The following is a 25,684-nucleotide window of genomic DNA, read 5'->3' as shown; positions in this document are numbered from 1 at the left end:
GTGACCATATTAGGAGGGGCGCGTAGCTGCAAGTATTCAGGACGATTCCATTGCAGTCAGCTGCGGGGCAGCCCTCTATTAGGGAAACCATGGCGACGTGGTGACTGCGGGGAGGAGTTTGCCGGGTACAAAGGGGAGCAGCTACGTCAAAACCTCTGGCTTGCGCTGAGAATGAAAACAGATGGCCGGAGCCTGTATTGATTTGTTTGTTTGGGGATTATGTGTGTTTTGTGTTGCAGAGGAGGAGTGAGCCGCGGACCCTCAAAATACAGAGCACGTCCCTGCACAGCACAGCACAGCACCACTCACGGCACCACACTTCTCAGCACCAAGAGCACTGCGTGCACGGAGAACGTGGGGATGGACGGGATAGTTTTGTTTACTTTTTATTTCAATTAAGAGAGCTGCCGTGTACCCCCCAATACCATCGCTGGTAAAGGGGTGGACTTATTTGTGTTGTTATTATTTTTGTTATTATTAAAAACACGCAGACTGTTTTTGGGAGAAAGATTGTGTGGACCTGATTCATTCACTGCACCTGACCACACCTTTGCATAAATATTAGAGCCACCCTACAAAAAAGAAAAATTTTCAAGCTTAATGCCTTTTTAAAAACAACAACAAAAGTAATTGACACGTACAAAATTAACATTAAAGTGATTTTCTTTTATTTACTGCACCTGTTGTTTGCTTTGTCTTTCAGGACAATGGGTGGCACAGGGCAGCCAGCGGATTCCTCTCCCTGTCTTCTATAAACAGGAAACCACTCATTTGCCTCGACACAGGTACAGAATATGCATCTTTAAGGAAAGTCAGCACACTTCTTGTAGAAATGTTTGTCTAATTTACAATTACATTCATTCCAATCCACTACCAAGCACCTTTATGGCCTAATAAGGTAAATCTTACCCCAATTCTACCAGCTCATTGCTTTTTTTCACTCACTGTCCCCACGAGTGGATAAATGAATTCTGCCCCAATGCTGGCTCGCACATCGCAAATGGGCAAAATAAAACCAGTAGGAACTCCTTTCTTTTCAGGTTGGTGGGACAGGGAGAAGTGGGTGCCATGCAGATGGGTAGCGTTCCAAAGCCCCTTTCAGTGGGAAAGTAGAAGAAATATTGTTATTATTATTTGTTAAACCAGGAACACAATGTTTTACAAGAAGTAAAAGGGATAATGATGCTTTCAGATGTACAGCAGGTCTGCAGCAAAGCACAACAGATTCTTGTATTATTATTTTTTTATTATTGGAAACCGTTTCAGGTTAATTAACAGGATAGTAGAGATGAAAAATAAGCAATGAGTGTCTTGGAAGTTGTAATGTCTTACCTGCTTGGTGTAGAGGTCTATTTTAATTTGCACTTCAGGAGACAATTCAATATCCTCAGCCCCATAGACCTTCTGTGCAACTGTCCTGATCTTTTCCACAATGGGTAGCTGAAAAGGAAAACAAAAAATGTTTTACAAAGGATGCACCATCCAGAGAGAAGAAAGCTAATACTCAAGAAAAACAACTAAACCCTTAATATACTTGCACATCAGCAGAAGAAAGCTAATACTCAAGAAAAACAACTAAACCCTTAATATACTTGCACATCAGCAACATGCATATTGGTCATCCAAAGTAAAGACTGCTTATGAGAGTTTGCTTAGACAGTAATGTATAGCCCAGAGGCATAGCTATCACACGGCCACAGCACTATCTATGTCTGGTGTATGTTGAAGATTCCTTCTTGAGATTAAAATCACCATTTTTCCCTGCAGTTTAAAATGTCAAATATTGACCCAGTGGTGCATTCAAGAAGTTTGATATGTCGACAAACTGCAAAATAAAGTTTTTTAAAGATTGTCTCTTACCCTTTTAACACTAGAAGCACTGGAATTTCAAACTACCTAGAAGCGCCAAATTGGTCATTTTAACCAGCAGCTTTTTTAACAGCTGTAATATGATAATGAAAGACAAACGATCACATAAAAGTTTTATTTATGAACATCAAATCAAACATTAGCAGAAACACCATATTTAAGCACTGGAATTTCAAACTGGGATCCCTCAGAAGCTCTTGATATGACCAAACACGGAAAACAAAACAATATTTTTTCAAAAGCAGCAGTACAAAACAAGAAGAACTTAAATAAAACATCAATAAAATAAACATTTCACTAGTAACTATTTTCTACATACGAAATTATATAAACATTTTATTTGCATATAACAACTGGTCTTTTTTTCCTCCGAAAATAGTATATAATGCACTAATTCAAAACATAAATAACTATAATACAATAAACTATTGACATAACATATTTATTGAGCCTACATACCTACATATTTGCAGACATCCAAAGTTTTATTATCGTTGCATTTTGCAACCTGGCACTGTTTCCTCTTGCATGTGGGTGCAGCAGCTGCAGCACTGCCAGAAGGAGCATCTGTCTCTGCCCTTTTCTGATCCATAGGGGCTTGCCGAAGCTCCATGGCTAACTGCAAGATGAAGCCCCTCCTGTTGCAGTTTTCCCCAGTACATTCCTTGTACAAAACATACGCATTGATGGCTGCCAGGTCAAAAATGTTATAAAGCACAGCCACAGGCCATGACGAGATCCTCCTTTGACTGAATACTGTCATGCAAATTGGTCCAGCACATCCACATCTAACTTTGTGGCATTGTAGTATTCCACTGTCAGGATTTTTTTTTGCCATCGGTTCTGATTGAGCATAGGGCTGAGAATGAACCTGCAATGCTATACACAGGGGGGTACCTATGACTCAGAGAGGCATGCTTTTCAAGCACTGAAAGAACGTAGACAAGTAGACATCACTTAATCACAGGACTGATTGCATTGAAAAGGACATCAGGATTATAGGCTATATTTAATAAACAAATATGATTGAAATAAATGGTTAAAATGGCACGTTTAGGTAAACGTGCTTATCATTATCAATTTCTTGCAAATATGAGGCTCAAAAGTCGTCAGTATATCCAATGCATATGTTTAGGAAAAGTCACGAACGGGCCTGCGCATTACATTCCGGAAAGCAGAGTAATTTAAATTTAAAACCCAAAACGGTCAAATTGACCGGTTTGGCACTTCTAGTGTTAAAGGACAAACACTGTACTGGTAAGTAGCATATAACCATATAGTAAATGTCGTCATCTTCAAAAATATATTTTTTCAGATTTTAAGAGTTAAATGTTTAAAGCTATTGATTCATTAAAAAAAAAAAAAAAACACACACACACACACACACACACACACACACATCTCCACAATTGTTTTATCTCTGCACCTAGAGACTCTAACTAAAATATTCTATATGGGTTAATTGTGTGACATCAACTTCATTCAAGAGTAATACTTTCCATTAGCTGTAGACAACACAGTCTGATTTACATGAACTCTCTATACAGGTTATTTTTTAAAACACCAGACACTTACGAATGAAGTAGTGAGACATTAACCAGAACAGAGACGCTGGATTGTTCCTAACCAATGTGTACAATATTTATTAAAAGAAAATAACACAACCAAAAATTACTATAGCCCATCCTTTAATCTAATTGTTTCTGTCTTATAGTTTATACTGAAAGAGTGTTAGTAAAGTGGTATTGTATACTGTAGATATACAGTAGCAGCCTTAATGAAACTAGATATTTTAAGCTTTACTTAACTACTGAAAAAGATTGTTTTCTGTAAGACCGATCCCCCCATAAACGGTTTGATAATTCCCCCTGTGCATCAGAACGTATTACTAATCGTGATTCTATACTACTACAACTGGTAGTGCCATATAGGTCAAGGAAGAAGCATTAGCTGGGCGGAAAACTTAAGCTGTATAACAGAGATGTGTTCCTACATAGATAATCAATACAGTGTCTATAGGAAGTATTCACCCCCCTTGGATGTTTTCACAGTTTACTTGTGTTACAACCTGAAATCTTGATGCATTTAAACAGGATTTTCTTTTCCTTTGATTTACACAACCTACTCAACACTTTCAATGTGTGAAAAAACAAATCAATAAAAAATAAAAACCTGAAAAGTCTTCATTAGATAAGTATTTACCCCCTTTGCTATGACACTCCTAAATAAGCTCAGATGCAACCAATTGCCTTCAGAATTCATACAAAAGGTTAAATGGAGTCCATCTGTGTGCAATAAAAGTGGTTTGAAAGAGTGGTTTCAAATTAAATACACCTGTCTCTGTAAGGTCCCACAGTTGGGTAGTGCATTCAAAGCAAAGATACTACCATGAAGACCAAGGAGCTTTCAAAACAACTCCGGGATAAAGTTGTGGAAAGGCGCAGATCAGGGGAGGGGTATAAAAAGATTTCAAAGATATTGAATATCCCTTGGAGCACAGCCAATTCGATCATTAAGAAGTGGAAGGTATATGGCACCACCCAGAATCTGCTTAGAGCAGGCTGTCCTCCAAAATTGAGCAGCCAGGTAAGAAGGGCATTGGTCAGAGAAGCCACCAAGAGGCCAATGACAACTCTGAAAGACCTACAGTGTTCCATGGCTGAGATGGGAGAAACTGTCCATGTGTCAACAATAGCTGAGGTACTCCACAAATCTGGCCTGTATTGAAGACTGGCAAGAAGTAAGCTATTTCTGAAAAAAGCCCATGTAAAGTCCTGCTTGGAATTTGCAAAAAGGCATGTGGGAGACTCTGAAAAGATGTGGCAAAAGATTCTGTGGTCCGATGAAACAAGAATTTAACTATTTGGGCTAAATGCAAAGTGTTATGTCTGGCGCAAACCCAACATAGCACATCACCCAGGTAACACCATTCCTACTGTGAAGCATAGTGGTGGCAGCATCATGCTATCGGGAAGCTTTTCATCGTCAGGGACTGGGAAGCTTGTCAGGGTAGAGGGCAAAATGGATGGAGCTAAATACAGGCAAATCCTTGAGAAAAAAGCTGCTTCAGTCTGCAAAAGACCTAAGACTGGGAAGGAGATTTACCTTTCAACAGGACAATGACCCCAAGCACACAGCCAAAGTGACATTGGAGTGACAAGAAAGTGAATGTCCCAGTCAAAGACCGGACTTGAATCCGATTGAGAATCTGTGGCAAGACTTGAAGATTGCTGTCCACCAACAATCCAATGTTTTGTAAATATCTTAGTATGCCTGAATAGATAACTGCCCTCTCTTAAAAGAGAGTCCAGATTCACAGTACACTGCCAGTATGAAATAAAAAAAAATTCTCTCTTCATTCATACTTTTTTCAGGAATGACATCTGAAAAGACACATGACAGACATAATGCTAACTCAGTAAAGCTTTCTAGACACTGTGTCCTATAGAGGAAGCTAAAATCCTCACCTAACGGGATCAGTAAATTCAAATCACAACTTGCAAATTCAATAACTGTAATCAGCTAATGTTTTATAATATCTACAGAACCAAGGCTCTATACTTGGGAACATTTAGATGAATGTTTTGTTTTTTTTCTTCATTGTGGAAGAAAATATAAATCTACAGTGGAACAGCGATTCACAACCTTTTGGAAAATGAGGATCACCATGGTGATTAGAGATTTACCCACGATCCACTACCAAATGGGGTAAAAAATACATATTTATGAAACAAACAATATACTTTCACTGGGGGGGGGTTAATGGTTAAATTGTCGAATCATTCGTTACATTTTGGCAGTGATTGTCTACACGTAAGAAATATTTTATAATCTTTTCAGCAGATGGATACTTTGTAACTAGGGTGTTGTCAAGAGCAGATGTGTTAATAGCAAAGTGTTCAATTTTACCTGAATTTCAAATACATGGAGGCCAAATACAGGCATTAGCCTTGGTGTTTATATAATAATAAACACTAATATTTAATTAACTGAATGCTGTACACATGCAGCCTTATACACAAATGCATGGTGCAGTATTTAATAAAAAGTTATGGAGGCTTCTTATGATGGTTTTTCTGATCCGTTAGAAACATTTCCAAAAATTGAAGGACATGTCTAGACAGGAGACACTTGGGTTGTTGAGAGGCTGTGTTACAGTTGTACAGATTTACAGTTTAGGTGTGGGTGGATGTATTTGCCCAATTTTAGAATTTTTCCAGTAACCACAACGAAATTGGCCAGGATCACAGATTGGGAGCATCTGATCTAGAACAGTAAACATACCAATATAAAACTACCAAGAACAGAACATGAATTTGCTTACAAGTAAACAGATGGCCAGTGCTCTGAAATTATTCTGTGTATAATGGCAAAATGCCAATAATCACCTGCTTTACTATGACTCATATTGTTCTTGGGAAGCTAAAATTGCTGCAAGTTCACATTGCGAACATGCATTTGTATTTTGGTTGCCTACTTTAAGAACAGTGGAGCCTTCAATGTTGTGAAAAAACAGACTCGTCCTTCCACATATTATGCTGTCAAAGAAGAAAATGACACATTTACTAATAATTAGCTTATCAATCTAAAGGTAAACTGCCAAACATTTTTTTATTCATCTATTAGGTTAGTGTACAGTCCACAAGTTTACATAAAACATAACTCATATAGTTTTATGGTCATTTAACAGATTTCATAAACAACATGTTGAAAGCTCCCCACTGAGTGTTTCCATAAGGCTCCCAAGCATGATTAATACTGAAACAATTAAGAAAGTTCCCAATTATGCTTTTATGGAGTTGCCAAAGTTTTAATCTTGGGGGATCCAATAATTGTGAATTATATGAGCAGAATTTGTGTAACTGTACTCCACACCCACCAAGCACAAGTGTTGATAATGACAAGGTTGCTTTTTTTCTTTCTTTTAATTCTAAACAATTTTGAAAGCTGAGTGTATTGCTCCTAAGGCAGGTTTTAGTTACATAATACTACAATTTAAAAATGTAAAAGGTGTACGCCATTGTGTGGTATCAAAGTAGTATAAATAGATAGTACAGTATGTGAATGCTTAATGATTTTAGGAATCTCTTTGGCATGGGTATCAGGAAATAAATTATGTCACACAGTCAAGCACTGCATGAACACACACAACTTCATGGAAAACATGGTTCCGTAATGCAAGTAAAACTTAGTAATTACAACAGAATGTTATAAATTAATCAGTCAAAGAGAGAAAGGAAGAAGAAAAAAAGGAAAACAAAAACATGCCTAAAGCAGTCAATTAAAGACTGTGACAGAAATACAATGAATCTTGGTTGTAAATCACCCTCCTGACCTGTGAGGGAGCTAAGCAGCGAGGGCAGGGTTCTTTGGATGGGCTGGCCTGACAGTTCTTTTCCAGAGTCGGGAAGTTGGTCAGTCTGGAAGGCAGCGAGACTCTGCTGCAAGAACATATTGACCCGGAAGGGAAACAACGTAGCAGCCGCAGATTGTAAAGGCAGATACATTTGTTTACCAAGGGGTCATGCATGAGAGCATATAAGGGGGATGGAGAATTGTAATCTGTTTCTTCGCATTGGTTTGTAGTGAGCAAGAACCGAAAAGGACAGTAAAAGTAAATAAACTGCTGAAATGAGTGTTGTGTTTTTGTTTGTTTGTAATTTTCTCGTCTTGTACATTACCAGACAGTTAACACAGTTCTGGAGCTGTCGCCAGGGACCAGCACTAAACCGGACAACACTGCACCTTTGTCACAAATATTAAACTGTATCACCCACCATGAGCACTACTGCACACATCCAGGACTGGTGACCATGTTGGTATTATTGTGGGATGGACATTGTTTATTATTTTGGACTGTCTGTTCTTGTATTATATACCCCGTGCTGTACACATTGGTGTGTACTACCGGGGAACTATTGTTTGGTCGCCAGAAATGGAAATACAATAAAAACATCTCTAAAACTGGATCACAATTATTGCAAATACTGCTTCTTTCAAACCACTTTGCCACAAAGTCATATCAAGGAAAAAAGTTTAGCTCATAGCCTCAGTGCTTCATACAATTGCAGGTCTATCAAGGTTCCTGTTGAAAGCATAAAGCTCTCCATGTATGCCTTAATGCCTAAAAAATAAATTATTGTTGATGCCTTTTCTCTATTTTATGAATTTTATAAATACAGCACTCAAATAAGTGGGAAAAAAAAAAAAACACAAGTTATTCCTGGTCGTTTATGGAACAAAGTAACCATAATACCGCCCTTTTTATATAAAGGTTTACATTGTTATTCTGGCTATCAGTGAAGCAGTCTTTGCATCACAAACAAAAATGGTTTCAGATGCAAGGGAGTACTTGGTTGACTTCAAGGGCATAAATCTTGCACATATTTTAAGATGAGACGTTGCCTCCATCAGTCCAACAAATACCAAAATATATACCTGACCTCATACAATATACTAGTCTGTGCAGTTTTAAGTGCTGTGGATACTATGATATTTAAAGGTCTTGCTTGCTATGTTACAAATACACAATGTGTAGTGTACTTCACCTTTATCTTTAAAACAAATCTTAGTATTTAGTAGTGGGAGAGACTGGACAGTAAACAAGAGTTTTAACCCTTGTAAGCTTGACTTGAATTTCACTTGTAAACAAAAACCAAAAAAACACCTTACATCTTTGCAATTTCTTTGCAATGCATCTTTGCAATTTCTAATGGAGGTCCATGAATGACGTGGAATTGCTTGATTTTTTTTTTTTTTTTTTACAAATGCCACTGTTGTGCCAGCTCTGCTTCTTGACAATTAGAGATCTACTGTGCATTTTGTACCCATTCCACCCCCCTCATGAATATATAACAAATCACAATAATTCTAAACAACATACATTTTTTATAATTATTTTTATTGAGTTTGGAATCGTACTCTATATAATCATAATGATTATGGATCTACAAAAAGATCGGGTAATTGAGGGGTCACTGCAAAGTTCATCTCTTTAGGGTCCATTGGATACTGGACTAGTACAGCGAGAGAAAAAAAAAGAGCCCTTATTATTTAAATGAACTACCGCACACTGCAAGCGACGCAAACTACGTATCTTAACTATGTAGTTAGGTTTTTTTTTTTTATCCCTTCACCGTCCTATGTGCATTGCACTTGGACAAATAAAAACACTACCCGTAGACAAATCCAATTAAAAAAAAATACTCCAAAGCAGTTTACTGTTTACATGACAACAATGTTTTCTGTGACCTGTACTGTACAGCAGGATGGGACAAAGTCAATGTTGCATTGTTATTTTGATTTAGTTTGCTAAAATCTAGTTTTTAGCACTGGAGGTAAAATACCAAAAATGGACGACAAAGCAAAAGTGTCAAGAAATTTCCCAAAGAAACTGTACATGCAGACGGAAATTGTTTTGCACATCTTGTAATGTGACTTTGGAGTAAATACGATCGCTATTTAGCTTCAGAACACATTGAACAAAAGGCTACAAAAGAGGTTGCTAAATCGAACGTAAAACAAAAAAACAGCTTTCAGAAACAGAAACGTGAAAGTCAGCGCAGACGAAAAGTATTCCCGTCGGTTGTAGCCGAGTGAAATCAGTACTACAGTTAGGATCTAGCACAGCCACCTCAGTTCAAACAACCTGCTGCTTACTTTTTAAACGCAGTTAGAATTTTAGACCCGAATTTTCTTTCTTTCTTTTCACTGAGTACCAATAAAATAAATTCCTGGATGGGACAAACAACATGACAACAAACGTGCTGCATACATAGCCTTTATTAAAGAATGTCAGATGCCCTTGGCTAACCGAGTTTTGTGACTGTTTCTAATCAATTTCCACATCTGTATAACTTGGCAAAGCTTTGCCTTACACTTCAGCTAATTCAGTGGATTCAAAACGTGCAGTCTCAGTATGGGCAAGTTTTCACACCAGAGACACAGAATGTCGGCAGCAACTGCAGGGGGATGCTGCATGCTTGCCTTTAACAAATGACATCACTCTGTTTTAGTAAGGAAGCAAGCACCACTATTCTTCAGCTTTCATAGTGCTTTGAAACATGATCTACTTAGGTTTAGATCATATTTAAACAGGTTCGCGAAATCCAAATTTTATTCCATAATCTACACAGGAAATATATGTAAGATTTTCCATGATTTAAGTAGACCCCTAATAATTACATATATTAATGGAAAACTTCAGATTAAAAAATCATGTGTTAAAACAATTATATTTATTTGCTTGTAATGTCTTAATTCAAATGATAGTAAATCAATAATTTTCCTATGTAGAGCATCATCCATAAAACAATTCCATGGGAAAGCCAGTAAAAAATAAAAAAATAAAAATAATAAAATCACAAAAAAAGAACACCAGAGAATAAACAACAAGCAGCTTTAGACAGCTTGAATTTAAAAGGGTTTTCATTCCATGAGAGAATACAAATTGTTTTTGTACATGTTCACAGTTGTTTGAGTTATTCTTCAGTCGAAACATCACGCGGAAGATAGAAAAAAATAAAAAACAAGTAGGCTATTTTATCCCCTCGCAAAATCCCTTTACTTAATTAATTTTTTTCCATTAAGAATAACTGGGTTTGGTCTGTCCTTGAAAGATATGTTTCTACATAAGTGACTGCCAAGACCTATAATACATTCATTTACTGCAATACTAGTGCTCTGTGAGAACCAAGCAACAACAATGAAAAAATGTCAGGTTTGTAAGAGGAAAAGCAATTGATGCGGAAGTCATAAAAAGGTTGATAAAAAGCGTACTGTATTAGTGTTTAAACTAGCATAAGCATCTTTTTACACACTCTTAGAAATGTACGTAAGATACTCCTCCTCTCCCCCCTCCCTAAATTGGAGTTGAGCTGTTTGGCACCAACATTATACAAGCTTTGTCTTCACGTCTCCCTCTGAAAATACCCTAAATACTTTCATCCTTTGATAACATCAACCCCACTGGCTGGAGAGCATTTGTTCATACTATGCTAAATGCCTCTGCATATTATTTTTAGGCCTGTTATGAGTACCCAAGTTAAATTAAACACCTAAACTTCCCAGACCGCTAAGCCTGTTCTATGAATAAACAGTTACTAAAATGCTGCTGCTTGCAGCATGAATTATGCAGCTAGAAGATTTATGTTTTTGTTTTGTTTTGTTTTTCTTTCTGAAATGTCAAGCTGTAAGTCACTCTAAATAACAAGCAGATTACATCTGAACCTCGTTCACTTGTCATTTTTGACAGATACCAGCACACAAACTATGGTAATAAACAGGTCACTGAGCTCAAGTTAAACTGCGAGGAAAACACCTTAAATATATAACAACTTCTGACAGTCCTTCAATAAGTGTTCACGGCTCTCGAATCCAACAGCTTATTTAATTACTGAGCTTAAACATTTGTCATTCTTTCAAACCAGTAGCTAAACAAGCCTATATGTTGATGAACATTTAATAAGGATAACAAATTAATTTACTGTCATTTTTGCCATTATTAAGCCTTGTAGAGAACATTTTGTTGAGCAGCTATAAACTGTTTTAAAAGCCAAGGAGAAGAAGTCTTTAACTCCACAGTACTATAAAGCCCTTTTCACACTGGCACTTCTACTCAGGTCTGGACCCGGGTTCTGGCTGCCAGGGTCACAATCCTGAGTAGTGTGAAACCACGTACCTGGATCACACCCGGGTTAGCCCGGGTCCCAGTGACCCATCTCAGGATGTGGGTTGACACACTTTCACCCGGTTTCAGCGAGACAAAATGAATGACGGCCAACGAAATAACAAACAGCCACACCTGCATGAAGGTTTCACTTCCACAAGGAGCGTTTTTGTTTATTATGATTAGCCATATTTTTGTTGCTTGAGACACAACATGAGCCAGATTGCAGCAGGGATGAAGAAATATTTGCTCTAATCAACATCTGGGCTGACGGCTCAATCCAGAGAAGCTTGCATGCAAGCGTCTGTAACAAGTTGCTTCCAAGGCACTGATACGCGTATTGTTTACTTGCGTCTGTCACCCAGGTCAACTCTGCTTTACTAAAAGCAGTGTGAAATCGCGTAGATGACCTGCAAGACACCGGGTCCTGACCCGGGTAGCGTATGCCAGTGTGAAAGGGGCTTTAGATGAGGACAGGAATTTGCATTTTGGAAAAAGAAGGGGCTTGCCAGAATCACAGATCTTGTTTCTGGTAGAGCAAAATGCATCAGATGATCTCTCCAAATAAGAAAGGCTGAAATTCAAAAGGACTTTCTATGTGATCACATGAACCTGATGAAGTACAATGAATCTGACTTTTAGCCAGTGTGACAGAACTAAAATTGTTATGCGTTGGGTGTGCCTTGTGTCAATCAAAACCCTAGCAGCCAAGATACTCATTTGGTTAGCAAAGTGAAAAGTAATTAATGAACTTTACGGCACCTGGTTACAATTAAACTTTTCTCCATATACTTGCTTCCTAAAAATTGAACACATTCTCATCAAAACAATAAATGATCAGGGTGTTCAAGTCAGAATTACAGATTATAATATGCAGTGCTAAGGTATTATCTAAGTGCCCGAATTGCCTGAATTGAACTGTCACTGACCCAAGAACACTGCTTTACAGAATAGCTCGAGATCCACTCAACAGAAATAAAAACTAAGAGAAAACATGTACTGGTAATTAAAATGTTCTATTCATGAACTACTTCTGCCACACACTATTCTGACAACAAATCCCCAGCATCCGTGAGTTAATTCCATATCCACTCTTTACAGTACAGCATCTTGATTTTGTAATGTGCCCCATTATAAGAACAAAATGTGTTTTGCCAGAGGAACTATCATGAATGCTTTATATTCTATATTTTGGACAGACCGACGCTGCTTAAAAACGTTCTATAGATAAACACCGTAAAGTGTTTTAACCCTTTGCAAACCTGGTCCGATATTAAAGTTTTTCCTTTCCGGTCATCAAAAAGGCGTCAATCACAGGTCCCTAGTCGTTTTTTATCAGGAAAAAGCTGAGAAAAGCTTTCAATGGCTGAGAGAGACCAAGTGAAGCCGGAAAAAAAGGAGGCCGATCTGAGCAATACGCACAGTCCCTTCACCACAGACATAAACAAACAAGATAGCTGCTTCTGCATCCAGCACTCAAAGAATATCATGGACATCTACCAAAGCTTTTGAGATGTTACAGTAATAAAATAATGACTTGGATAGCATCATTTACGAGCTTGGTAATAAAACGAGTGATCAGGAGATGATTTATCAGATTTATCAGATTTATCAGTATGCACAATTATGAAGAGATATGATGGAGATCTTGATATGCAGTGCCCTTTAAACCTGTTTTACTGTGAATAAAATTACTTTTAAACAGCGCATGAAAATAAACAGTGCATGTAAAAAAAATTAGACCTGACTGGCCTGACAGGCGCTGAATAAATGGACTGCAGTGTTAATAAATTGCCTTTCATGTTCCCAGCTGTGGGCTTTAACCAATGGAGTGCCAAAGAATGTTACTTTTAGTGCCTCAGACAAATTACAGTGTATGTTTATGTTGTACTCTAGGCCTATATTTGGAGATACAAAATATCTTAAAAGTGCCAAACAAATAATTTTATTTTGCTAGTACAACTTCTATACATTATTTATTAAATGCATGGTCAAGATTTCAAAGCCGCCTCACTTAACATCACATTAGCAGGAGGCAATTAGGGAGGAGTCAGCTGACTAAGCAGTGTTGTTCTCGCTTGTTTGATACGTTGCAAGATCTTTTTATCACATCTGCTTGGTGATATTAAAAATATTTGTGGACGAGGTGAAACAAAAGACAACGCAAGGCTTATATCATGTAGTGTATAACAGTTCTAGAGTGCAATTCTTTTGGAGTCATAGTGAATGAAAATAATAAACATGTGATTAGATTCGTTGCTTGTAAAACCATTATGTTTTTGTGTACGACAGCCACAAAACTGGTGTAACTCCCTTTCATCTGGTGGCACTACAAGAAGAGACAAGTATTTTACATTGAAGTAAGTAGAGGTAGTTAATATGTTACTATGTTAAAGTAAACTCAATCTGTGGTGAATAATACTAGAGATATCTGTGTGTGAATGAGAGCATGAGAGAGTCAGTCGACGCAGGCAGTAGGAAAAGGACAAACACTTGCAGGTTCGAGTCAGCTGCAGGTCTTATTAAAGCGGGTATATATATGTGTGTGTGTGTGTCTGGTAGAGCCTCTCCCGTTGCAATACATATAACATTAGATGTTTCCATTCTGTGAAAGTTAGACATTTCTCTGCTTTCCAGTATTTGAATTAACTTTGTTAGAGTCAATTAGTGCTATTATGGGTCTTCGAAACCAGCCAGCAGGGTGCCTCAGAAGGTTCCACAGAACCCTTGCCCAATGATAGCATGGCACAGCATCATAAGCTCCAGAATCTTTGGCTATCTAGCATACCAGATCAGTCTCTGCTTTAGTGTCAGTCCTTTGGGTAAAAAAACCCAAAACATGCATAAACATTATTACATCACTGTTTAAAACAGAAGACCATAGGTTGTTAAATTACCAGCTCTTTATAGATGAGATGAATAAAAAAATAGTCATTTTGCTCCATCCCATTAAACAAACACATTTCAGTGGGAAAAAGCTGCTCATTGTGTAATAAAGGGTCTAATGAGATATGCATGACAACAACAGCCTACTGTTCCTATGCAAATTCTGCAAGCAAGATAAACTATTAGCTTTGTCTTCTTGAAGAAAGTAGGTTAGTCAACAAATAAGAACATCGATACACAGTGTCTAAATGACAATATTTTTAAACACCACTGAAGAATACAATTTAGGCAGCTAAACAAAGAAGCTGCCTATTACTGCCTTTGAAAGACACATTTTACAACAAACACTAATATAATTCATGCTGCATATTGCTGAAAAAAACTTAAAAAAAAACTTACTTGAACACATTCAATGCAACAACCACTGGAACCCCAAAATGATGAGTAATCTGGATTTGTTTTTGGAGATTGCAGCAACCATCTGCTACCAACTTCAGATTCTACAAACCAAAAAATACAGAACTGAATTTATTACTTATAATTAGGGGTCTACCTAAATCTATGCAAGTTATACTGATGTGCAAATTGATTAGAAACAGTCCCAAAACTCGGTTACCCAAGGGTATCTGCATACTTTAATAAAGGCAATGTATGCAGCACGTTCGTTGTCATGTCGTTTGTCCCATCCAATAATTGATTTTATTAGTACCGAGTCAAAAGAAAGGAAGCGTGCCTATTCGGGTCTAAAATTCTAACTGCGTTTAAAAAGTAAGCAGCAGGTTGTCTGAAGCGATTGGCTGTGCTAGTTTTAACTTGGCTACAACCAACAAGAATACTTTTTGTTTGCGCTGACTTTCCAGTTTATTTTCTGAAAGCTGTTTGTTTACGTTATGCTCGGCAGCCTCTGTAGTAGCCTTTCGTTTAAAGTGTGATTCTGAAGCTAAATAGCGATCATTCGTATTTTCTCCAAAGATACTTTACAAGATGTGCAAAACAATTACCTCCATCTGCATCTACAGTTTATTTGGAAAAAATCTGACACGATCATCAGCCGAAATAATTTTTTTTTTTGCTTTGCTGTCCATTTCTGGTATTTGCCCTCCAATGCTGGAAACTAAAACTAGATTTTAGCAACCTAAATCAAAAATAATGTAGCAATGACTTTGTCCCACCATTAATGTACAGTATAGGTCACAGAAAAGCCAGTACTGACTCACTGATAGGCTGATTAAAACATTATTACTTTGGAGTATTTTTTTATAAATGTTATTTGTCTAAGGACGTGTTTTTTGGGGTTTTTTTTTGCCTAAGTGCAATGCACACAGATGGAAGGAATAAAAAATAAGCCTATCTACAGAAGGAAGATACGTAGTTTGCATCACTTGCGTTGTGCAGTAGTTCATTTAAACAAGGTTTCTTTTTTTTCTCTCTCCGTACTAGCCCTTAAAAGTGATGACTTTTGCGGTAACCCCTCAATTTCCCAAAATCGCGATTCAGGTAGACCCTTACTTATAATCAAGTTTGTAGTTTTACTCTTTTTTTTTTTTTTAGTATCTAGAAGTTACTGCAGAAAAGTACTCAGTGTTTTGAACTACACTTCCTGAAACCTTCTATTTCTCAACCCTGGTTTAGATTTTAAGAATATCCCAAGTGGTTTTAGCGGATTCAAACTGGGGCTCAGACCTGGTCATCACAGTACCATTGGTTTAGGACATGGTCTATTGCAGGGCTCTCCAACCTGGTCCTGGCGAGCCCCAATCCTGCATGTTTTCTAGGTGTCTTTACTTCATCAGTGGCTAAAGATCTGGAATACCTGTTAAGCTTGACTAACTAAGCCAATAATTGGTGAAATTAAGTAAAAGAGCTAGTTTGAAACAAAAACCAGAAGACCCTGTAGCTCTCCAGGACCCCTGGTCTACTGTATACGGTATGGGTCATTTTGCATTGGAAGCAATCTAAAAAACATTTAAAAGACAGCACACTATTTGACTGATATTATTGGTCAGCATTCCAGAAAGCATTTAGATCCCAGGTGCTTATTAAATAAAACTAAATGGAAAACGCAGGCTTGAAATTATATTGTTAACTTAGTTCAGAGGCATCCACTCACAGTCCTGGATAGAGATTTAATTGGTTCAATTAGAGAATTTAGAAGAGGGTTGGAACAAAGACCAGGAGTGGAAGGGTTAGCTTTGGCCACCCCTGACGTAGGTAGTTCAAGATTAGGGTTAATCAAGGTCTGTGAAACCACCCTTAAATATAGGTTTCCAAAAAACAAAACAAAAAAAAAAAAAAAACATATTGTTCCCTGAACATTTCTTAACTTCAAATCGGGGAACATGGGCTCCACCTACAGATGGAGCCAGTCACTGCATCCATAATAAATAATTGAATTGATATGTATTGTTCCTAAGGACAAAGACTTGGATCTTGTTTTATATTACAATGTAGCTGCACAACGTTCTTGTCCAAGGTCACTAATGATTGTATCCATGTAACCTTTGATTCTGATCTTTATTACATAATTTCAAAACACTAAAATCATTAAGATGACTTGAGATAGTTGGCTTTGTTTCTCACATGATCTTTATAAACTAAGCAGGGTTGGTTCTGGATGGGAAAAGTCTAAGGAACACCAGGAGCTGAAGGCAGTTCTGTAGTTACTAAGTAAAGAGCATGTCACCTCTCAAGGGAGGAAGGGCAAAGTTTTTTTTTAGCTTTCACAAACAAAACCCCAAATAGGTCATTATTAATGTTTTTTACTTAACTTAAACATATCAAATTCAAATTTAAAAAAATAAAAATAAATAAAGAAGTTTTAAAGCACCAAATTCTACTACACAGTTCCTGTACGGTTGCCATCTTGGATTTAAGTTTTACACTCTGCTGACTTTAGCTTTTAGTATTTCAAAAAATAAAAGATTTGTCATTAAAATATAAAAAATAAATTATTGGAAAAATTCATTCCAAGCTTGACTGTGATTTTAAATTGAAAAGATTTACAATTTACAAATGTTTAACTTCCTTTCTAAATTACAAATCAATGGATTTAAATGGGCTAGAATATTTGTAGAATCAGATCCACTGTGAACTGTACTGATGCTACTAGCCTTGTGTGTGTCTGTACCAGAGTTGTAACGAGTCCCCAAAATTGGCACTCGAGTGAAGTCATTGGGGAGTAAAGACTTGAGCAGAGTCTTTCTGCCAACCTCGAGTTGAGTGGAGTCACTAAACTGCTCAAGTCGAATCACCGATCTGGCTCGAGTCACTTCGAGTCATTAGTTCTGACCAATGCTTAATTTGTAAAGAAAGAGGTGCCAGGGCGCAAGCAATGACAATAATACAGCCCTTAAGAACCACACATTCAAAATCATAACACGTTTATTTGAAAGAGTATTGTACATACTAATGTTAGATGTTTACATTCAAGTGTTCTACATCATATACAAAGTAGTAGTACATGCAGAAAAATTAAAAGGCAACCAGTGACAAATAATAAATATAAAAAAAAGCCTGTATACATGTTTTGCACTTAAATGGTTTAAAAAACAAACACACTAAAAGGGATTCTGAGGACTTCAGAAGGATGACATTGATTAAAATAAAAAAAAATACACACCTCAACACTAACACTGGATTGACCCATGGTCTGCACTATTATCAGCGATGTGCATGCAACAGAAGCCACTGGTAGATTACAAAAATGATTAACTAAAGTTAGGCTAGGTAGTTATTATCTTAGTATGTTTTTAGTCTCTATTAAGTTATATTCATTGAAAAAGGCACGAGAACCAGATTGTTATTATTTTTTATTGTTTTAGTTTAATATAATATAGCAGGCTAATGTTCCTATTGAAGTAGACCACAATATATATTTTTTATTAAAAAGTTGCCGTTGTTCTTTGTTGAAATTAATCAGCTTTCATATTTTTTTGTGCACTACTCATCTAATCAAACCAAGTAGTGTAAGAAGTTGCTTGTATCGTTCATGATGTTTTTTAAATCAAGTAAGCTTATCTGTATATAAAAAACGACAATAGAGTTGCTGCCAGTGTCATCTTCTTTAAAGGCACTCAAGCTGAAATCGTAAAGTAATTTAAAATATGCTACAAACGTGGCAGTGGACTGTCTCTCTTTAGAGCACACAAGAACTTGCAGATTTGATACAACTGTGTTGAGATTTTAAAAAGAAAGCACTTTGAGATTTTTCACTAGAGGCACCTGGAATGACTCTGACTCCAGAGGTTCCGGTTCTGGTTCTGACAGTTCAAAATATCTTGATTTAAATAGCATTAACCATTGATGTATTTTTTTGCCGATTGGTAGGTGGTTACGGCTTCTAAATACTGCCTCAAAATATTTAAATGCATTTCTTTTATGTTTTACTTGCAGGAGTTACTGTCAATCAGGTCTGTAGCCAGCACATACCGGTATTACGATGCTTGAAAAGCACTTTGTATGTGTAATATGAAGTGAAGCTTGTGGCCAGGCCAAAATAGGGAATCCAATACTGAAAATGTAAAAAGAACACTGCTGCCTGTCTGAAGTTCGCCAAAGAGCACACAGATGATCCACAAGACTTCTGGGGCTCCACCAATCTACTGTCAGACAATCTACTGTCTACAAATGGAGAGAGTTCAAGACCACAGTCACAAACCGGAAAATCATCAAGGAAGTCACAAAGAAACCCAGAGTAACATCCGAGAATCTGCAGGCCACTCTCGCCTTAGCTAATGTGAGTGTTCATGGCTCAACTATCAGAAAAAGACTGAACAAGTATGGTGTTCATGGAAGGATAGCCAGGAGGAAACCACTGCTCTGTAAAAAGAACACTGCTGCCTGTCTGAAGTTCTCCAAAGATCACATAGATGATCCACAAGACTTCTGGAACAATGTTCTCTGGACAGACGAGTCAAAGGTAGAACTTTTTGGCCTCAATGAGAAAGGTTATGTTTGATGAAAAAAAAACACTGCATTCGAACAGAAGAATCTCATCCCAACTGTCAAGCATGGTGGTGAAACTCTGATGGTTTAGGGCTGCTTTGCTGCCTCAGGACCTGGATGGCTTGCCATCATTGACACAACCATGAATTCTTCATTGTATCAGAAGATTCTAGAGGAGAATGTCAGGCCATCCGTCCCTGAGAAGAAGCTGAATGAAAAGTGGGTCATGCAGTAAGACAATGATCCTAAACATACAAGCAGATCTACAAAAGAATGGCTGCAGAAGAAGAAATTCCGCATTTTAGAATGGCCTAGTCAAAGTTCGGATTTAAACCCCATCGAAATGTTGTGTCAGGACCTGAAGCGACCTGTCCATACAAGGAAGCCCTCAAATGTCATCGAGTTGAAGCAGTTCTGTAAGGAGGAATGGGCCAAAATTCCTCAAAATCGATGTGAGAGACTGACCAACAGTTACAGGAAACGTTTAGTTGAAGTCGTTGCTGCTCAAGGGGGTGCCACCAGTTACTGAATCTAAAGGTTCACATACTTTTTCACACATGGATATTGAATGTTGAATCATTTGTGGATAAATAAATGTTGAAAAAGTATCATGTTTTTGCGTCACTGTTTAATCAGGCTTTAATCTTTATGTTATTAGGACTTAGGTTTGAAATATGTGAAAATCCTAAGGGGTTCACAAACTTTTTTCTCAGCAGTGTATATTATATTTTGAGAAATTACTATAGTATTAATATAACAGGTTTCGTTGTATTTTATGGTTTGTAGTGACTTTAGACCTCTGTTAAACATAAAACCACACAAACATACTTAAAATATACTAGGACAGACATGTAGCAGACAAAAAGTTCTATTAATATATGTATATGTTTTTCTATTGATAATTACTGAGATAATTTGACATCGATTTCAAAACTGCTGCGGCACACACAGTACTTCCCATAGGGGATGAACACAATAACCCTTGGGTCGCCCACCCTACTTAAGGGACCAGACATGCCCGGCAATGGCTATTGCACCCAGTGTAAATATCGTCAAATCATTTTATTTTAAAACCAAAAATTGCAGAACACTTAATCCTTTATTTATTTTCCTTTGTCTTACTTACTTCATCTGTGTATTCTTTAGCTAAAGGTGCTCCTGCAGAAACCTGTAAACAGATATTATAATACATTTTTAGGAACACTGTTTTGGTTAATACATGTTTTTTTTTTCTTCTTTTTAATTAGTAAAGATTACTTTCTACCAAGTCAAGAGCAGTACCAGTGTGATTAAAAACCTATTTCACAGAATACACCATGCTTAACTTAAATGTATCAGTCTGATTATGTCTTGTAGTTTCGAACTGTACATGTCTCACCGGGATTCATTCAAAATTAGATAGCTCATTAAAACAAAAAGGTGGCAATCCTGAGCAGTAAATGGACTTAGTGAAGCAATTAGGTACAGCTGTGTTATGTAATACCAGACCTGTAATATCCTTTAATGTTTGAAGTAGTGTTTATTGTTCAGATATCCCTTACAGCTGAATGTTACTACAGGGAACAGGCATAAATGGAATGTTGCTTCAAGGGTTTAAATATCTGATTTGCTTACTGGTAGAATACTTTTCTAGTAGCCATACTGGTCCACATATGTTTTTGTTCAAATAAGCACTTACATTTGGACCTCCACCGTGCATCTTTAAAGCTCTTACTGTGGCCATCAAAGCCACCACATTTGGACAGAGGCCAGATACCCGGCACTTTATATTAAAATTTTTTCCATCCCGATGTCTGCATCAAAGCCAGCTTCAGTCACTGAAAAGTTAAAGTTAAAATTAAAGTTGACACTCCACACCTTAGAGGGGGGAGTTACAGGAAAAAATGTTCAGTTTTCAAAGCGCCTTTTTACTCATCTTCTGTGTTTTTGTGTTCAAGGTCACATTAAACAATCAGGAAATTCATTGTTTGATACACACTACATTTACAGGGCAAACATTTCCGTTTGACAGGTATCTACACCACATAAATCTACAATGATTCTTCAGACACCCCCCACAATTCCCGTTCCAAAGTCCCTGCAGCCCATCAATTGCTGCGGAAGGAAGCATGATATAGTAACAGAGCTGTCGGACGATGGGCAACATCAAGTAGGAAATGTAAAGATATTCAAGGAGGAAGATCAACAAATGTCTCCTGCCAAGTGCCACCACTTTCAATCCTAACCATATTTTGTATTCATTCAGCTCTATACTACTTCCTGCAATTGTCTCCGAGTGCCAAGCAAAATAAAAACAACTGCCCAAGCTTCAGCTCCTGGCACACATTGGCTACTTTTACTAGGAGCTGTTTCCCTGAGAGTGAAAATAAGCATAAACAAATCTAACCGTATTGCATAATTAATGTATTACATTAAGGTTGCTGTATTTATTTCATTGTGTGGGACAGACCAAGTTCAAAGAACCTCTATCAATGGACCAGAAACATCAATGGTATATACTGCAGTAACAACACATGATACACTGGTTCACTGGAGTTGAGCAGACCTCCTCTGCTGAACATATCCATTAGTGCCAAAACTGTTGAAATCAAGAAAGTGACCAACATTATACACCCCAGCAGAATAGTTCCCAGTTATCGAGCTCAGCATTTAGAATCTGATTTCTTACAATACCATATAACTATTCAGTTGAATTCCTTCATTGCTCTCAGGACAAGAATAGTCCAACCCTCCCATTATAATTAAACGTTCTATTCAGAATCACTGCATAGTATAAAAACATTACAGTAATGCTGGTTTCTGCTAAAGATAAAGGAAGGCATCAACTCAAAACAGATAAGAGGGACTTCATAGTATTGTCTTAGCATCCAGCCTACTGTGTGCAGACAAACCATCCCAGTCAGGTGTACGTTCATCCAATTCAAAATAGTTTTGTTTTTCTTCCCTTCCAACTAAAAGTTATGGCATCCTGCTGTGTTGAATAATTCTGGAAAAAGAATCACTGATTTCAGGTCAGAAAATGGGATTAGGTGGGCAGACTTTCAATCCTTTTACAGTTCTATATTTTGCTCATTACCAATTAATTGAATCAAATCAAAATATTTATTGGTAACGAAACAATAGCTGCTTCTTTAAGTTATGATACCCTTCAGTGCTGAATCAGTTTCCCTAGTGGTCCATAATAAACCAGACTCACTATTGGAATTACAACATGTAATAAACATGATTTATTTAAAAAAAATATCAACCCAAAATGCAAGCCTGAACTGACCTTTCACTTTTTGCAGCCAAATATTTGCAAAAGTGTATTCCATAATACACATAAAAAACAGGGGAACATTTTTTTCACCAGCAATACAGTTCGGACTTGCTATCAGATTTATATCGTTATGCATTTACTTTAGGTGCTGGTAGTCACATGATTCAAGCTGCTGGGACCCTTATATCCCCAAATATTTGCCAATCCCGACAAATACCAAAACACCAATTCTTTCAAGGATAGGTTGTGTAGCTTTTCTATTTTGTAAATGTAGTGTTTCATTAGTTGACCAAATCTTGCTAACAATTCAAAAATCCATTTCACTACACAGCAGACAAGCAAGATGCTTTAACATTCTCTTAGAAAAAAAATTGGAAAAATAGAAATATAAATAGCATTGCAATATTTGACAGCAGAATATTTTAACTAATTTTGCAGAAACTGATCATGATTTTTACTGGATATAATTTGTGAAAATGAAGAGTAAAACATATGTACTTTACAATGCAATCGTTTGAAAACATTTTTCCATTTCATACACTAGGGACAAAATGACACCTTTTGCTCCCTTGCTCCCTCATCCCTTTAGGCAGCTTTATATCTATAACACTCACAAAACTAAATGTATACACACTACATAGGCTAATCACACAGCTCACCTCTCATTTATTATTGCATCTATTTACCACATGAAAAGTTTCCTGTGTTTGTACAAGTTACACTGTAATTGAAGAATACCACAGTAAAGCAAAACAGGGCAACACTGCTATGGTGTAATCATGAGGATGGCAATTTCATTATTTTTATTTTAGTTTAACAGTATAATGAAGTTCATAGCGTTTATGACAGAAAGTATTCTAAGGCAACAATGTTATATTTTCTTGAATAAAAGTGTTCATTTTTTTGTGGCCTGACTGGAATGTATGGGTGCGTCTACGCTGACTGCGAGCGGCCAGTCGAAGCGAGCGACTCCACGGGAATAGAAATGTGTTCTATTTTTCCCGCCAGTCACAGGTGACTAGAGTGAAACAGACCAACCAGAAGAAAAGCCAGTTTTCAACCCACTCACAAAACCACATCCAGGATCAGCTTCGTTATTTCCAGGGACAGCCCCATGGTCAGCCCCAACTCCAGTTCCAGGACAAGCCCGGACTGCACAGCTTTAATGCAGTATGGACCGTTGGGATTGTGGGAGAGGGTGGACGAGAAGGGGAAATTATGGAAATAGTAGTTTGTGTACTTTGATGTGGGTGCCGGGGGTGTATTGCGTTGTATTACTGCAAGCGTGATTGTACGTCTTCCCCCTGTGAGCGGGACCTCTCGCTCTCTCTTGGGTGTGTGGTGACTTCGCCTGCCATTTTTCTCTTCTGGGTGTGGCGACTTTGCTGTGTCTTTGTTGTGTGTTGGCTTTGCTTGCTTGTTCTATAGTCTATGTGCTGCGTGTGTGGTGTTGTGAATGGGCTGCCTCTGTCTTCTGTGGGATTGGGTGGGAGAACAGCAGGAGGGAGAAAGACAGGGTCAAGTGAAAGTTTCTGCTAAAATATTCGCTTTTGATTTACAAACAAATTTGCTTGCATCGCTCGCTTCCAGTGTAGAGCCATCATTACCCATCAGAAAACAAACCTTTTCATGAACTTAATTGAAATGCCAATTCAAGTAAAAACTTGAATAAAGGTGTTTTTTACACCAATGTAAAATTTGTAAGCTGTCATTTCACAACTGTTTTAAAATCAGCTCTTAGAAATTTTAAAAATAAAAAAATCAAATTTTGCTAATCAGTATCAGCCATGCCTAACCCTCCATTCATTTGCTTTTGTTCAGATGTCCATTGTAACCACAAGGATGGTCTCAACTTAAGAAAAAGAAGACACATTGAAATAAGTACACTATGTTTAAAAAAAAATTGCACTGGCTTCAGAATATGCCATTGGACAGATCATAGAGAAATGAGAGTTTCATAAAAAGCATTGTTAAAAAGTTTACATTTATTTGCCTCATAAAATTAGGTTAAGCATGAACCATTAGAAAATGTAGCAAATGGGAGACTACATTTTTACTAAATTTCATTGCCATGCAGAGTCTGTAAAATACAGACTTAAACATGGATTTATATGTTCTGTAAATCCAAGTAATGCTTGCTCATTATGTTTTACAGACCTATACAATAACCAATGATCTCAGATTCTTAAGAATACTACATCATTGAAAAGCTGTTCAAAATGGGAGGGGTAATGAATGTCAAGAACTTACACTGGGTAAAATCCAACTGTATTAAGCTTTGTTGCAAGGTAAACTTTCAGGAAGTATTGAAGTCCCTCAGGTCATAGAATAACACGTTGTTATATCTGTATCGCCAAGCAGAATACATAATAAAAAAAAAAAAAACTTCAAAACACGTTGAATTAAATAAATATATTGTATTTATTTTGATGTGCAATACGCATGAATGCAATACGTATGAATGTGCTATGATGCCAGTGCACGCCTTTTAAGCTAGTGTGAGGTCGGTCGGTCTGTTCGAATATGAAAGACTAAACGTGTGAGGAATGTAGAGCAGCACTGAGAAGCAGGTACAAAAAATACTGAACTGTAGTGCTGTATCAAGATAGTGTACGAAACTAATTGTAAAGTGTCTGAACTTGGAAACGGGTGTGTGTTGCACATGTGCCATTCAAATGTGCCCTGGAAACTATAAAAAATAAAAAATAAAAAAGCAATAGGGAAACTGAAAAGCTTGCCATATCAAGCTGATAAAGGTATATCAGCTATACCAGCATATTGTACAAAGCCTTAGTTTCGAGTCATGTGGGAAATAAAAATATCAAATTTTTTCTCTAGTTTGTCTGCTGCATCTAGTACTAGTAGTACTGCAGAGTCTGCATCTACGGTAGATACAGACTCTGTTAATGTTGAAAATCAAGAATTTGTAGAAGATAATTTAATAATTGCACAGCAGCTGCTTTCTGATTCAGGCAATGTACCTCCACTGCATTTTATGAGTTTGTGGTTTCAAGAATGTCCCTGGTTATGTTAAAATCATTAAAAATAAAACATGCATT

The 25,684-nt window shown here is 37.2% G+C and overlaps 1 pseudogene; it reads right to left on the bottom strand.

Annotated features, from left to right (window-relative positions):
* Positions 1 to 564: 564 nt before the first annotated feature.
* LOC121316401 overlaps positions 565 to 25,684 on the bottom strand; it is a 91,220-nt pseudogene continuing 66,100 nt past the window's right edge.

Source organism: Polyodon spathula, chromosome 5 (assembly GCF_017654505.1).
Source record: "Polyodon spathula isolate WHYD16114869_AA chromosome 5, ASM1765450v1, whole genome shotgun sequence".
NCBI classification, from domain to species: Eukaryota; Metazoa; Chordata; class Actinopteri; order Acipenseriformes; family Polyodontidae; genus Polyodon; species Polyodon spathula.
The sequence above is the reverse complement of the archived record's forward strand: the minus strand, read 5'-3'. Positions and strand labels throughout refer to the sequence as shown.